Below are 15,225 nucleotides of genomic sequence, written 5' to 3'. Positions count from 1 at the left end.
TATTGCTCACAGTATCATCAAGTCATAGAATTGAAGTTGTAATACTGCAATCTTCAGGGCAATGAAAGAAGCATGTCAAAACAGATTCTGTTTCGTACTCTTCGGAATTGCTCAAAATCATGCAACGTTTTGGTCAACTTTATATATGGTTCATTTCTTTCTTGTACAAGGTATTTGGTTTTGTTTTTAAAATTTTCCCAGGGTACTTTCTTTCTCTGGGAAATGCAAAATATATGCCCTCCTTACCATAGCCCTAGTATGTCCTACCTTTCTACTAAGTACATAAAATCTGTCATATGGAATCCATTAAATTTTTTTGGAAAATTACTGACTTTCTATTCTAATTTGTATTTGTTCTACAACTATCTTCCTCCCTGGAGTTTCTCATTGCCTTATGTGTTTTCATCTGAACTGATAGCTCTGCATCAGACTGAGACTAAGACTGTTATTCACTGCTTTTCTGGGGTAGATGAATATTTTCATCCATGTTAACTTCTTCCTTGGTTTATACTGTTCTGCTTGAGTACATTCTGACCCAACTTCTAAGAAGAGTTGTATGGGAGGGAAACTCTGAGTCCATGTATGTCTGGAAATGTTTTATTAGACACTCTGGCAAAGAATTCTAGCTTAAACTTTTTCTTCAATTTTATTTTTATATTATGTATATTCTTTTTTCTCTCAGGAAACTTAAGATAATTGTTTTATCCTTGTGGTACAAAATGTGGACATTTGTCATTAATTTTTCCAGCACTTGGGAGACCTTTCCAAATGTAAGACACTTGTATCCCTTCATCTTTTGGAATTTAAAAAAATTTTCTTTAAAAATCCCTCACCTCTGTTTTCTCCTTCCTCCCCACCTCCCTCTCCTTCCCACTTTACTCATTTTTTTTCTATTAGTTGAATGTTGTATGTTGTATCAGATGACATTATTTAGATATTATCTGAATGTTATAAATGAATAATGTTATGTTATTAATGAATAATGAACGATACTATCTTAATGCTTTCTAATTCTATCAGATAACATTATTTCTGTTTCCAGGTAAACAGAAACCTGCCGAAATGTTTCATTCAATGCTATAAAGACCTAGGGTCTTTCTTTTTATTCCTTTTTCCTGGGTCATCATTTTTAGCATGTTTCCTTCACCCTCAACATCCCAAGGTGGCCTCTCCCTCTCCAGGTATCCTTCCTGTGGTCCAGTCGGAAAGTGGAAGGAAGAGTGAAAGGAAAGGGAAAAGCCATCAAGGCACCCTTTAAACTAAATATTAATAAGAAAGAAATGGAAATGGATGTTGAGTAGGCAGCTATCATTGTTTGCTAGAGACTTCCTGATTTAATCTCTATGTTCCTCATCATATCTCCCATAATTATGGTCTCTATATCTTTTTGCTCTTGCAGTGAATAACAGAATCCTTTAAATGTATTTTCCAACCATCCTATTGAATTTTTAAAAATCTGAGCAATCGTGATTTTAATTTGTTGAAACTTCCCTACTCTTGTTTATGAAGGCAAAGATCTTTTCGTAGTTCTCTCAGGGACTAGTGGAAGGATTTAAAATGTGTCCTTTAGTTACTCGAATCATCTATGGGTCAGAATTTTGTATCTTGATCCTTCTCTTTCATGTTCCAGGTTTCCCCAAATGTCTAGTTATTTTGGTTGTCTCACAGTAAGAATAAGGTTGGGAGCTGTGCGTATAGCTGGGGAATTTCAATCAGCAGGCTATTGTAAATATAAAAAGATATCCCGGCAGTCCACTCCCTATTCCCCCAGCCCATGCATCCAGCACACACATTCTTATACACAGACACCTGGAGTTCATTCTCTTTTCCTGTATTTGGCATTTACTTCAGTCCAGGGCCCGATGTAGGCAGGATTGGGGAGTGAAGAAAGAATAGATTTAGGAAACCTAATACTAATATATTTGAGATATACTATATTTGATTTCACTTTCAGAACATAGATTCATATCCTCCTCAATCTTTGGGATCTCTCTTGATCAAACTCTTTCAGAACTAAATTAGAGGTAATTCAACTTAGGAAATCAGCAGCAAATTGAAAAAAAAAAGTAATAACATTTGCATCTCTCAGTGAAGGCATTTAGGATGACAGCCAAATTCTGAAAGTGCTTGAGCCCCACTTGAAGTTAATTTTGATATAAATTATGGGGTAGCTAACTCAGAGCACCTCTCATCTACCTAATTTGTACCGTATCAGCACTCAATAGAATTTGTTTTTCTACAGAAGTAGTAGCGATGGAAAAGCAAACGTAGCAGAATTCAATTAACTCTTTTTCACAAGTAATACATACCATGCGTAAAATAGATAGCTAGCGGGAACATGCTATAAAGCACAGGAAGCTCAGCTCGGTGCTCTGTGACGACCTAGTTGGGTGGGATGGGGCAGGCGGGTGGGAGGGAGGTCCAAGAAGGAGGGGATATAGGTATACACATACCTGATTCACTTCATTGTACAGCAGAAACTAACACAGCATTGTAAAGCAATTATACTCCAATAAAAAAATAAAAAATAAAATATCTATTTGACATTCAAAATAAAATTAGGGCTTTTCTATAAAAAAAGAAACATCATATTTTACAATTACTTATGATATTTTATCTGGCCATTTATATACTGTGTTCAATTGCAGCATGCTTATGAATAAGCAGATGAAAACTGGGTTGATTTGTAGTGGTAAAGAATAAAATCTTTTTGTGCTTTTTTGGTCTACTTGAAGTATCTCATAAAAAGATACTCTGACAACATCATTCTGAATGGACTTCTTAGCTTTTTGCCGGAGATAGGAAAACATTTTCTATCAAGAGCCAATAACCTCACACATGCTATATCAATTTAAGGTTTACATGGAAGAACAATCACCTTACTATGGCTTTAGCTTTTTATTTTGAAAGAGAGAAACTTTTTAAAAGCTTAAGTAGAGAAGCTATAAAACTTGATAATATCAGTTACTTAAAAGTATACTTCACTTCTATACTATGTCTTAATGCAGAAGGCTGGGTGAAGGAAAGGGAAGACGAAAAAAGCGAGACAGATGGGAAGAGGAGAGAGAGAACAACAGATTTAGAGACCAGTGAGAACAGAGAGGAGGTCAATGGGTGATGAAATGTGGAAGTATTTTGGTTACATGATGCTGTCTCTTTGGGCTGAGTGTGTATTAGCAGCACTTTCTGAAGCTTTCGTTTATTAGCATCTATTCACACATCCTTATTTATTCTTTATTCCTAAATGCAGTGAATAGTCACTGTAGCCCACCATGGGGGCTATTCTTTAGGACTGCATTATGGTAAGTAGGGGAATTTTATTACAGAGCCAGCACCTGGGCCCTTACTTTTTTTTTTTTTTTTAAACTAAACTACAGACTTAATTGGATTTCAACAGTCTCCCTGCTCACGCTCTTTTCTGGCCCATAACTCAATCCAGGATTCCAGTCTGTGAGGGTTCCTCTCTCTCTGTCTTCCAGGATCTTGGCACTGGTGAAGGATATTAGAGAGATATTTTGTAGAATAACCCACAATTTGGATTAGTCTAATGTTTTTTCATAAATAGATTAAATTTGTGAATTTTTTGCAAGAGTAGGACAGAGAGGATGAGCCCTTCTTAATGTATTGTACCAGGGGGTACATGTTGTCAATATGTCTTCTTACTGGTGATGCTGACCTTGGTCACTGGCTAAGGTGTTATCTGCCAGGTTTTCCTGTTTTAAAATTACTATGTTTTCCTTCTGGAACTAATAAAGATTTTGGGGGAAATAATTTGAGACTAGGCAAATACTGTGTTTCTCCACAAAGTTTTGCCCATTAATTTTAGCATTCGTTGGTAGATCTTGCCTGCAACAGTTTTACTGTGATATATTTCTATTCTCATCATCTCTTCCATATTTCTTAATTGGAAGAGCTGTCCTCTCTCATTTATTTATTTATTCAATTATTGATTTAAGTTATTATGGACTCATGGATGCTTATTGTATTCTATTGGTTATAATTCAATCCATCATTATTTATTTTGTTACTTAATTTGTCCCAGCTTTAGATATTGGGAGCTCTTTTAGGTTGGCTCTTACGACCTTTTGACATGCTCCAGTCCTTTTTTGAGCACTTCCTTACTTCTGGACCACAAGATGCTTCACGTTCGTCTTATATTTTCCCTGCCCCACCCTTGAAATCAACTACTTCTACAAGAAGTTCTGGTTTTCATCATTAAAAAATGGTGTTTAGAAACAAAGTCTGGGCTCTAGGAGATTTCATTATTACTGGGATGTCATTGATTCTAGACTCCATTAGTGGTTCATGCTTTTACCAATACCATGCTGTCTTGATTAATGTGGCTTAATATTAAGTCTTGAAATTGTGTATTGTGTGGGTTCTAACTTTGATCATTTTCAAATTGACTTTGGCTATTCTAGTTCCTTTTTCTTTACATGTAAGTTTTAGAATCAGAATTGTCATTATCTGCAAAACAACTTGCTGAGATTTTTATTTGGTTTGCACAGATTAATTTGGAGTGAATTGACATCTTAACAATGTTGAGCCTTCCAGATCCTTACTTTTTTAAAAGTCTGATTTCTATATAAGATTTAAGCCAATGCATGGAAACCTATTTAAGGAAGCTGAGGTCCAGAACTGAGTCTATGTACTAAAAACAGACCATAATGTTAGGCAATCCAAAAGTTGGGTAGGAAAGAGTTTACGAAGTAATTTTTAATTGATTTTGTCTCTCCCAAGTCAATAATGAATAGAATAAAGGAAAAAAGAAAAAGATTTCCATATGGTAGCAGACTAAGGGAACCGATAGCAGAATTTATCTATTTGCTTCTAAAGCCCTCGATAACATCCACGCCAGATGTCCTGCCAAGCCTGAAATACTGTAAAAACATTCTTCATTCACAGAACCATAACATTTCTTTTTTGCTTTGTAAACATTGCAAGTATGCCTCCTGTTTCTTTTCTTTTTTATACCCACCCCCATGTATTTTTTGGATGGAAAAAACCCTAGGATAAGAAAACAAATGACTGAAATTATTTTTCCATCATAAATTCATCACTTGTGGAACCACCTTGGATTTCATTTATCACAAGGACTTTGGAGTAATCATTCCCAGTGCATATATTGTGGTTTAGAAACTAAGGAAGACTAGCATATGGTCTTTTAAAGCCTGTTTATGTGTTTGAGATTTTTAAAAATTAATATGTTCACTGACATCTTTTAACTTCATCTCATTATACACAGGTTGGAAGGGTGCTTGGTGGGGAGAAAATAAGTAGGGCTCTGTGGTGGTTTAGAAATTAGTCATGTAAGGGCATAGATGAGTCAAAAAAGCTTTAACTATTAAACACTATTAAGGGATAAACTGATATATTCACTTCTAGAAGCCCATGTTTCCCATGATGGCTTTGTAGAAAAGTTTTTGATGAAGTAAGTTATGTTGTGGTGTGGTAGATATGTCCTCATGATTTCAGCTGCTAGATACTTTGGTCTAGAAAATAAAAGAGATAGGAATATATATATATATAATTAAAGTATACTTGATTTACAATATTGTATTACTATCTGGTGTACAGCAAAGTTATAAATATATATATGTGTGTGTGTGTATATATATGTATATATATATATATTCTTTTTCAGATTCTTTCCCATTATAGTTTATTATAAGATATTGAATATAATTCCCTGTGCTATACATACAGTAGGACCTTGTTATTAATGTATTTTATATATAGTAGTTTGTATCTGCTAATACTAAACTCCTTAATTTATCCCTCCCCCATCCCCTTTCCCCTTTGGTAACCATTAAGTTTGTTTTCTAGTCTGTGGGTCTATTTCTGTTTTGTAAATAAGTTCATTTGTATCATTTCTTTAGATTCCACATACAAGTGATATCATATGATATTTGTCTTTCTCTGACTTACTTCACTTAGTAGGACTGTCTCTAGGTCCACCCATATTGCTGTAAATGGCATTATTTCATTCTTTTTTATGGCTGAGAAATATTCCGTAGTATATATATACCACATCTTCTTTATCCACTCGTCTTTCAATGGACATTTAGGTTGCTTCCATGGCTTAACTATTGTAAAAAATGCTGCTATGAATATTGAGGTGCATGTATCTTTTCGAAGTAGAGTTTTCTTTGGATATATGCCCAGGAGTGGGATTGCTGGATCATATGGTAACTCTATTTTTAGATTTTTAAGGAACCTCCATACTGTTCTCCATAGTGGCTGCACAAATTTACATTCTCACCAACAATGTAGGAAGGTTCCCATTTCTCCACACCCTCTCCAGCATTTATTATTTGTAGAATTTTTGATGATGGCCATTCTGACTGGTGTGAGGTGATACCTCATTGTAGTTTTGACTTGCATTTCTCTAATAATTAGCAACGTTGAGCATCTTTTCATGTGCCTATTGGCCATCTAAATGTCTTCTTTGGAGAAATGTTTATTTAGGTCTTCTGCCCATTTTTGATTGGGTTGTTTGTTTTTGTTATTGAGTTGTATGAGATGTTTGTATACTTTGGAAATAAGCTCTTGTCGGTCACATCATTTGCAAATATTTTTTCCCATTGCATAGGTTGTCTTTTCATTTTGGTTATGGTTTCCTTTGCTGTGCAAAAGCTTATAAATTTGATTAGGTGCAAAACTTTGATTTATTTTTGCTTTTATTTCTATTGCCTTGGGAGACTGACCTAAGAAAACAGTGCTAAAATTTATGTCAGAGAATGTTTTGCCTATGTTCTTTTCTAAGAGTTTTATAGTATCATGTCTTATATTTAAGTCTTTAAGCCATTTTGTTTATCTTGTGTATGGTGGGAGGGTGTGTTCTAACTTCATTGATTTACATGTGCTGTCCAACTTTCCCAACACTACTTGCTGAAGAGACTGTCTTTTCTCCATTGCATATTTTTGCCTCCTTTGTCAAAGATTAGTTGTCTGTAGGTGTGTGGGTTTATTTCTGGGCTCTCTATTCTCTTCCATTGATCCATATGTCTATTTTTGTGCCAATACCATGCTGTTTTGATTACTGTAGCTTTGTAGTATTGTCTGAAATATGGGTGGGTTAAGCCTCCAGCTTTGTTCTTTTTTCTGCTTTGGCAATTCTGGGTCTTTTGCGGTTCCATATAAATTTTAGGAGTATTTGTTCTAGTTCTAGTGAAAAATGTCATGGGTAATTTGATAGGGATTCCATTAAATCTGTAGATTGCTTTGGGTAGTATGGCCATTTTAACAATATTAATTCTTCCAAACCAAAGATAGGATTATATTTTGAAGGAAAGACACTTTTTGATAGTGAACTTGACTATTGGTTCATATTTTGATGGTCTGTTATTAGCTGTGTAAATGTTTATAATTGTTATATCTTCTTCCTGTATTGAAACTTTTATTAATATACAGTGTTTTTCTTCGTCTTTTATACATTTTTAAAATTAAAGTCTATTTTGTCTAATAGTATAATCATCTTTATTCTCTTTTGATTTACTAATTGTGTGGAATTTTTTCCCCATCCTTTCACTTTCAAATTATTTGTGTCTTTGAAACTAAAGTGAGTCTATTATAGACAATCTATAATTGGATCATTTTTAAATCCATTCTGCAAATCTCTGTTCTTAGATTGGAGAGTTTAATCCATTTACATTTAAAGTAATTAATGATAAAGTAGGACTTACTTCTGCTACTTTGCTATTTGTTTCCTATTTGTCTTACAGTTTTGTTGTCCCTCATTTCCTATTTTACCATCTTTTTTTTTTTAATTAATTAATTAATTTATGGCTGTGTTGGGTCTTCGTTTCTGTGCGAGGGCTTTCTCTAGTTGTGGCAAGTGGGGGCCACTCTTCATCGCGGTGCGTGGGCCTCTCACTATCGCGGCCTCTCTTGTTGCGAAGCACAGGCTCCAGACGCGCAGGCTCAGTAATTGTGGCTCACGGGCCTAGTTGCTCCGTGGCATGTGGGATCTTCCCAGACCAGGGCTCGAACCCGTGTCCCCTGCATTAGCAGGCAGATTCTCAACCACTGCGCCACCAGGGAAGCCCGCATCTTCTTTTTGTTAGTTGATTTTTTGCAGTGAAATATTTAAATTCCTTACTCATTTTCTTTTTAATATATTGTGTATCTATTTTCTTTGTGGATATCATGTGGGTTATATTTAACATTCTAAAGTTATTATATTCTAATTTGAATTTATACTGTCTTAACTTCAGTAACATACAAAAATTCTGGTTCTTTACAGCTCCTTCCCCACTCCTTTAAGTTGTCACAACATTACATCTTTATAGATTATGTGTCCAAAACCATAAACTAGTAATTTTTTAATGCATAATTATCTTCAGTTGTGCAGAAAACAAAATGTGGAGTTACAAACCATGGTTACAATAGTTTTATAGTTGCCCATGTATTTACCTTTACTGACATAATTATTTCTTCATATGCCTTCAAGTTATTGTCTAGTGTCCTTTCATTTCAACCTGCAGGACTACCTTTAGCATTTCTCAAAGAGGCGATCTAATGGTAACTAATTCCTTCAGCTTTTGTTTGTCTTAATTTCTGCCTCACTTTTGAAGGACAGTTTTGCCAGATATAGGATTCCTGGTTGACTGGCTTTTCTGTTTTAGAATTAAGAATATATCAGCCCACTATATTCTGGCATCCAAAGTTTCTGGTAACAAATCTGCCGATAATCCTTGAGGACCCTTTGTATCTGATGAGTCACTTTTCTCTTGCTACTTTCAAGATTCTCTTTTTGTCTTTGTCTTTAGATGGTTCGATGGTAATGTTTGATGGTCTCTTTCAGTTCATCCTACATGGAGTACATTGAGCTTCTTGGATGTTTATATTCATGTATTTATCAAATTTTGGAAGCTTTTAGACACTATTTCTTCAAATATTCTCTCTGCCCCTTTCTTCCTCTTCTGGGGCTTCTACAGTGTATGTTGGTCCACTTAACAGTGTCCCACAGGTCCCTTAGTCTCTGTTGACTTTTCTGCAATATTTCTTCTTTTTATACCTCAGACTCAATAATTTCCAAAAGTCTTTGTCTAGTAGATTCACCAACAGGTCTTTTTCATGCACAGTTTCTCCTGTTTTTTTTCTTTTTTCTTTCTCCCTTTCGATAGCCTTAATTTCCTGTATCTTTGTATACACGGTGATATTTTAATTTAAAATTGGATATTTGGATCTAATAATGTGGTAACTCTGGAAATCAGACTGTTCCCCTTCCCTAGAATTTGCTGGGTTTTGTTTGTCTTTTTTTTTTTTAAATTGTTGTAGGCTGCCTCTGTCCTGAGGATCATCATGAGGTGTAAACTTAAGGTCATCTCAGGTGTTCTCAGGATTTGTGCCTTTCCCTGTGTATGCCCAGTGACCTTCTAATTTCTCCTATATATTGCTTTTGAATGTTCTTGTCTTTAATGTCTAGCTCCCAAAGGGGGAAAAGAGAAATATGAAGGTTAGGGAGAAGATTTTGGTACTTTAACTCCCCTGGAAGTCATTTCAATGGTAGGGGGAGGGGCTTGAAACAATGGCTGCCCTCTTCTTTCTCTGCACCTATGTGATTAGAAGCAGCAATCAGCAATCAGACACAGATCCCTGATATTTAGAGGACAGAGTCTTCTTCGCCCACCCTGGCTCCTGCAAGATGTGTGCAAACTGTTTCAGGAACACATGGGAAGTGGGAGATGGGTAGTTGCTGTGAAGCTAAGAGCTGAGATTGACTGAAATTAACCACAATGTACCATCCAAAACTTTCCCTTGAAATTGCAAACCTTCAATAGACTACAGAGTTGCAAACAGTTACATCAGGAGACTCTGCCAGGGCAATTGTTTTCTAGATAAGGAGACAGATTGCTGGTGCTTCCTACTCTGCCATCTTCCCAGAACCCTCTGGCTTATAGTTTTTGATGCAAAGACAGTATTTTTTAATGAGATATACTTTATATACCATAAAAATCAGCCTGTAGGTGTACAGATCTACAGATTTTCCAAATGCATACAGTCACAAACCACCACCATTAGGATGTAACAGTTCTACCATTCCCAAAGGTTCATTTTGTAATTAACTCCTGCCCATAGACTGGTAGAAGATATTTACAAAGCACACATCTTATTAAGGTCTTGTGTCCAGAATATATGAACTCTCAAAATTCAAAAATAAGCTAAAAAATACAAATAAAAAATGGGCAAAAGAGTTTAACAAACATTTCACCAAAGAAGATATATGGATGGCAAACAAGCATGCTAAATGTCATTTGTCATTAGAGTAACGCAAATTAAAACTATAATGAGAAACCACTACATACACGTTAAAATGGCTAAAATTAAATAGACTGACCATGTTAAGTGTTTGCTAGAATGAGGAGGATCTGGAACCTCTATGTACTGTTGGTGGGAATTTAAAATGCTACAACCACTGTGAAAACATGCACCTACCTTATGCTACAGTCATTCTATCCCTCTGCATTTACACAAGAGAAAAGAAACTATATGTGCATACAAAGACTTGTACGTAAATGTTCATAGCAGACTTATTTGTTGCCTTTTGAGTTTGACATCTGTTTTTTGGATTCATACAGTGACAGTTTTTTAAGGTACTTTATATTCTATATTTTAATCTGTTTTCTTACCCTTTCTTCTTTATTTTATCTTATTTTTTAAATTTTTACTGAGGTATAGTTGATTTACAATGTTGTGTTAGTTTCAGGTGTACAACAAAGTGAATCAGTTATACATATACATATATCCACTCTTTCTTTTTTTTTCTTTTTAGATTCTTTTCCCATACAGGCCATCTTGTCATTTCTTTAACATGATCAATAAGTATTTTTGAAGAGTACGTCTTCTATTCAGATTATGTCCTAAGCAGATGATATGATAGGTGAGATGATGGTTCCTGCCCTCAAAAGAGCTTAGTCTAGCAGGTATGGGGCCAGTATGCAAACGTTATGGCGGACACTAAGAAGTTCAGGTTTCAAGAGGGACCAAACTGGGAAATTAACTCTAACGCAAGATATAACGCTTCCTTGAAAATGAAGCATTTAAAAGTAAGTGTACGACTTTACAATGGTTTTCATATGCTTGTCCATGAACCAGTACTGCTCCATAATAAAGTTTTCCAAGATAAAACGAGGAAAATGTAAGGATGATATTGTGAAGTTATTAAATATGTGAGATTTTCCGTTTTGCTGAGATTGCATCCCTCCTAATTATTTTGTGTTAAAATTTTCCCTTTGTAGTGATAACTGTTTGCATTTGTGTATGTGTATATATATATATAAATTATATATATATAAATTATATATTGGTGAATATATATAAATTATATATATATAAATTATATATTGGTGAATATATATAAATTATATGTATATAAATTATATATTGGTGAATCTGGGTAAAGTATAAATGGGAGTTCCTTGACTTTCTTATAAGTTTTCTTTAAGTTTGATTTTTTCAAAACAAGAAGTTAGAAAGTCCTTTCATTAATGAAAATAAGGGTATAGTAGATGGTAATTATTTTTATTAAAAAAATTAGAAGTTATTAGCATTTTCCATCAATTTTAGAGTTTTGCTGCTGCACAAATTTCCAATGGTGGATATATTAGTTTCCTTCCTCTGTAACTTAAGAAATGACTACAAACTTGATGACTTTAAACATACAAATTGGGGCTTCCCTGGTGGCGCAGTGGTTGAGAATCTGCCTGCCAATGCAGGGGACACGGGTTCGGGCCCTGGTCCGGGAAGATCCCACATGCCGTGGAGCAACTAGGCCCGTGAGCCACAATTACTGAGCCTGCGCGTCTGGAGCCTGTGCTCCGCAACAAGAGAGGCCGCGATAATGAGAGGCCCGCGCACCGCGATGAAGGGTGGCCCCCACTTGCCGCAACTAGAGAAAGCCCTCGCACAGAAACGAAGACCCAACACAGCAATCAATCAATCAATCAATCAATCAATCAATCAATCAATAACAAAGCTGGCTTTCTCTCTCCTTTCCTCCTCTCTATAAAAAAAAAAAAAAAAACAACATACAAATTTATTAACCTACAATTTTGGAGGTTGGACGTCCAAAATAGGTCTTACTGGGCTAGTTGAGAGAGAGTACCCTTGTTCCTTTGATCATGGCCTCTTCCTCCATCTTCAAAGCCAGTCCTGCAGCATTTTCAAATCTCTCTTAAACTCTGACTCTGACTCTCATGCTTCCCTCATTCACTAATAAGAATGCTCGTGATAGCACTGGACCCACCCAGATAATACAGGATAATCACCTTGCCTGAAGGTCAGCTGATTAGCAACCTTAATTCCATCAGCCACCTTAATTCCACCTTGCCATATAACGTGACATAAGCTGAGGTCCTGGGGATTAGGATATGACATTTTTGGGAGATTATTATTTTGCCTACTAAGTAGGGAATATTGGCAGGACATTTCAGGCCACTGGGTAGCAATGAAAAGATAGCGTGTCATGTAGGCAAAGTGGAGTGGTGGGAAGAAGCCAGGTAGTGCAGAAGCTTTAATGGGCATGTCAGAGATCTTGGACTCGACCTACTGGGAAACCACAGAAGGGTTTTAAGTCAGGCTGATGGGTTCCTATTGTTCATATTTTTATCCTTGGACGTTTACCCTGTCTTCAATGAAGAAAGTAGGTTGGATAAGAGTGGCTTGCTGAGTAGCAGATCATGAAGCTGTTCTAGTCATTCTGGTGAGAGCTGACAATATTCTGGACTTGGCTAGTGGCAGTGGAAAACACAGAAAAAAATTACCCTCCATTAGCACTGGGAGAAGTGAGAAATTGGAACTGGCTTCCCCAGGTGGCAGTGTCACCTTCAGTGATATTAAGGTACTACTTAGAAGGAAGAATTGCATTGACAGGACTTGGTGAATGACTGGATGATGAGGGTTAAGAGGGAGTATACCTGTCAGGGTTCAACCAGGAAAGCAGAACCAGTAAGACGTATGGTTTTTATATATGGATTGATTATTTGGAATTGCCTTCACAGTTGTGCAGCTGCGTTAAGCAAGCCCAAGGACCACAGAAAAGGAAGTCAGGGAGGGAAGATCACGAGCAGGAAGGAACCCCCTGAGCATGGGTTAAAGCTTATTGCTCACAGACAGGCAGTTAAGAGGGAAGATCCAGGAGGAAGGGGAATAATTAATTGCAAACTCTGCTGCTGTTTGGAGTCTCTGGGTTCAGAAAAGGCTTCCAACTGTTTCAGACCCACTCAGGATCATCTCCCTTTTGATTAACATAAAATCAACTGATTAAGGGTATAATTAACAGGTAAAACATCCCTTCATAGCAGCACCTAGAACAGCGTTTGGTTGAACACCGCAGAGAAGGTGTGTGTATGCTACAGAATGGCTGCTGCCCTTCTTCCATCCTCCAACTCTTATGAGAGCTATCCCTTGAACTCATCCGAGCCACAAACATTCTAGAAAGGGAATTCCAGAGACTGCAGTTCAGCCTAGCTGAGCTGATGCATCACAAAGTTATCACAGGAAGGAAGGGGTGAAGGATGATGTAAAGATTCCTGTACAAGCCAGTGGGAGGGGGCTTTGGGAAGACAATCACACCTGTGAGGAACAGCGTGTCATATAGCAGAGAGATCCTTTTCTATTTTATATCCTTATTTGCTATCATGAGCCACACAGAAAAGATGGGGGTAGGGGAGGGTAAGAGCATAAAAAGTACAGCACTTCAAGGTCAATAAGCCTCATTCTAGACCTCTCCTGTTTTCCACACTCTGTTGTGACTCAGCCCTATATCTGCAGGAACCCCAGGGAGCTGACCGATGACATGTGACCAAGACTTTTAGCTTTCTTCTGGAATTTTACTACCTGGTAGCCATATTCACACCCCTTGAATTCTTGGCCTCCTGGACACTATAAAAATGGCCTCTACTCTACTCATCTCTCTGAGGTGTGTTCACAGGAAGCTGGAGCATGCAGTTGAAGAGGGTGGTGGTGGGGTGGATGTCAAGCTGCCATCTTGGCTCCCTGTTGCGTTAGAGAACTCAGGTGGCCACTCCAAGGTGGCCATTGCTCACTCTTGGCCACAAACACCCCTTGCATTGTGTGAGAGGGCACCGTTGTGCTCCTTGATGTCATCATTAGAAAGTTAGAAATATACCTACCACAAGCATCCCTTCTCTTCTGGAACACATCCAACTTAATATCTTAGATCTCAGAGTAAAAAGTGCCCCATGATGCTTTTTAATGCACTTACTCCAAGTTATGGAGTTTTGTGATTTTAAAAATTATTTTATTGATTCTGAAATTTAGAAAAATTTCTAAAGCCACCATGCATTGAGCATGAACTGTGTGTGGTAAGGTTTTAACATATATCTTATTTTTTGTCCACAGCCAGTCCAAGGGATGGGCATTATCATCCACACTTTGCAAATGAGGGTACGGTCCAGAGTCACACTATTAGCAAATGGCAGAGTGAAGTTCTGAAGCCATGTCTGTCTGACTCAGAGGCAATATTTTATCCTCCATGACATACTGTGCATCTAAACCCTCACTGGCAACTCAAAGACTTTACCCCATAACCAGGTAATACATCTTGACATCAACAGTGCTCTCTCGCAAATGAATAGGAAAGACTATCCTCCTCAAGTACTCCATTATTGAAAATGGGCATTAAATATAAGAAAACCATAAACTAATAGGGAAAACATAACATAAATGCTAGAACAGTAATGAAATTGAATTTTGTTAAGTAATGTCAAGGTCCTAAAACCTATTGTTTGATTACTTAGGCATACTTAACCAGACATCTATGATAAATAAAAAGACAATTCCGATACAAATTCTGAGCTAAAGGAGTTTTATGTCTGAGTAGAGAGAGAAGATGTGATATAGATTATTATAACATATGATAGCAAAGACTGGATACTATAAGGGAAGGGCAGACAAGGTTTTTTGGTAAGACAGAGGGCACAGATGTATAGAGTATGAACAAAGAGTCATGTTCTTGACACTGTCTCAGTCTACCTCCTACCTTGGATCTCTACATTTGGAAATACAGTCAAACTGGCTGGCATACAGCGGTACAAGCAGACACAATATAGTTAATCAAAATGTCATCAGTGGCCTTACAAAGGCAGAGCACTCTCAAACGGCTTTTGTAGGTTGCCAGCACGCAGATTGGCTAATTCCTGGTATGGTCTGTGTTTGTTGAATATCTTATTCTATTCTCAGACTTCGTATGCAAATGAT

The sequence above is a fragment of the Eubalaena glacialis genome, chromosome 4 (genome assembly GCF_028564815.1).
Source record: "Eubalaena glacialis isolate mEubGla1 chromosome 4, mEubGla1.1.hap2.+ XY, whole genome shotgun sequence".
Lineage (NCBI taxonomy): Eukaryota > Metazoa > Chordata > Mammalia > Artiodactyla > Balaenidae > Eubalaena > Eubalaena glacialis.
This window is presented reverse-complemented; position numbering follows the sequence as displayed.